Source organism: Leiobunum rupestre, chromosome 4 (genome assembly GCF_980474605.1).
Source record: "Leiobunum rupestre chromosome 4, qqLeiRupe1.1.hap1, whole genome shotgun sequence".
NCBI lineage: Eukaryota > Metazoa > Arthropoda > Arachnida > Opiliones > Sclerosomatidae > Leiobunum > Leiobunum rupestre.
Window position 1 is genome coordinate 17,876,846 of NC_143387.1, and position 2,313 is coordinate 17,879,158.

Below are 2,313 nucleotides of genomic sequence, written 5' to 3' on the forward strand. Positions count from 1 at the left end.
ACCTTACCAAAATAAAATTACAAGCACTTCGCACACAAGACTTCCGTAACAGAAGCGGTAGCAGACAAAAAGTACTTGCAGTCAGGTAAGGGCTGTACACAAACTACACATGTCAAAGAGGCTTAAAGCCCTGGGCCAGGGCTACAAAGTTCGGTGGCAAAATGTGTGTAAAGTCAGTAAAGTGCGAAATTTACGGTTAACTCTGCCCGCCTCTGCATGCTCAATTTTATTCTCATAAAAACAGGCATGTTTTACAACGGAGATTTTCGTATGTTATGTGAGGTTACACGTGAAATCATAGACAGTATATTTCCCTAAGGGAACGAGAAAATGCCTACCTTCCCCTGCATTAAAGGGACTCCAAAGTTCGGTGGAAAAAAAGAAAAGAAAATTGAGCATGCTTCTCCTTCTCCCCAACCTCTCACTCGGCCTTGGCAGGGGCGGGCAGAGTCAACCGTAAATTTAGCACTTTACTGGCTTTACACACATTTTGCTACCGAACTTTGGAGCCCCTTTAACGTCGCTGTTTCTCTCACTGACGCTCTGTTATTGAAAGAGGGGGGACCAAAACGTAAGCTTCTAAGTGCTTCAAATGACCTTGAAATCTCCCGTTTTTAAAGTACGGCCGTCTTCATTCAGTTGGGGCCCTAGCACGAGGGGCTGTCACTTCGAGGAATCTCTGGAATATTCGAATATTCGGAACCTTGGAATCCTACTCGAATCGATGGATCACATACGAATCACGGAATCTCGTGCGAATCAAGAATAAAAGATTAATCACAAAATCTAAATTTGATTTAAGGAATCACAGTCATAAGCCTCGGTCACACTTACAGCAACTGTCGGCTCTATCATTGCCACCTGTATTTATAAAGGCCCCTGTTAATAGAGATGGCCATGAATCTTATTCTTCGAAAAAAAACGACTTGAGTGGAGACTGTGGAGCCATCTATTAAATGGGCTCCAAAGTTCGGTGGCAAAAAAAAAGAAAATTGAGCATGCTATTCATTCCCCCCAACCCCTTACTCGGCCTTGGCAGTGGCGGGCAGAGTCAACCGTAAATTTCGCACTTTACTGACTTTACGCACATTTTGCCACCGAACTTTGGAGCCCCTTTAATGAAAAATGAAGTTAAATTTTAACGTCCACTTTGTATTTTATGATGTGTTCAGCGCGGAACGCGTTTCTCTCCCACCCCCAGCAAAAGGCGCCAGGGGCGGCGTTGCGATTCTGGTTGCTAGGTCTCTTCCGACGCTACAGTTTCCTTCCCCAGGATGTGTCGGGATGGAAGTGCTGGCTCTTAAAGGGGCTCCAAAGTTCGGTAGCAAAATGTGTGTAAAGCCAGTAAAGTGCGAAATTTACGGCTGACTCTGCCCGCCTCTGCCAAGGCCGAGTGAGGAGTTGGGGATAAGTAAAAGCATACTCAATGTTCTTTTTTTCCCCACCGAACTTTGGAGTCCCTTTAAGATCCGCTTTACCACTAACTGGATTTCGCTTTTTAACATCTATGACTGAGGTGGTGTAGCCTCCAGACAATTTTTCGACGATCTTCTCCTAGGAGTTGACACACCAGCTATTATCCTAGGCGCTTTCAACGCCTACAACACACTCTGGGGTAGTAGTGATACGGATCAGCAATGCCGTCTCATCCAGAGTTGGCTAGAAGCCCAGGACAGTCTGGTCCTCCTCAACACTGGAGACGCCACCCGCCGCACAACTCGGGGCCCAGAGGCTGGCCTAGATCTGACTTTCGAAAGCTCCACATTGGCTCACTCCCTCCCCTGGACAGTCTTTAACCGAGGAACAAATGATCATTTCCTTTTTTTATAGGCGACCCAGCACACACTACAAGTTCTACGACAAATGGTATGCATTGGCACTAATCAACTAATCATCATTTGGATGACACACTGGGGGACGCTCCGTTATCTGGATACTCTGCAGAAAATCTTTTCCGCCAGACGGCCCTGGTTGCGATTCCTATCAAAAAGGGTGGGGGAGGCTCGTCTCCTCGTCAGCCTCCATGGTGGGATGAACGCTGTTCTAACAAGGCCAAGGAAGTCCGTCAGACCCGTCGCAGGGCCCAGCGGTCAGGCATCCTGTTGGACCAGGTTGCTTACATAAGGGAGAAGGCTGTCTATAAACGACATTATGACGTAGGGAATGAAAAGTCACCTGCTACTCGATCTTCGGGCTGGATTTTTCAAACACCAGTGGGACCCTTTTATTAAGTGGGCCAGTGAACCACTGACCCCTCAACTGACTGTTATAATAGATGGCGCTTCCCACCTAAATAGATAACGTGCTTCCCGC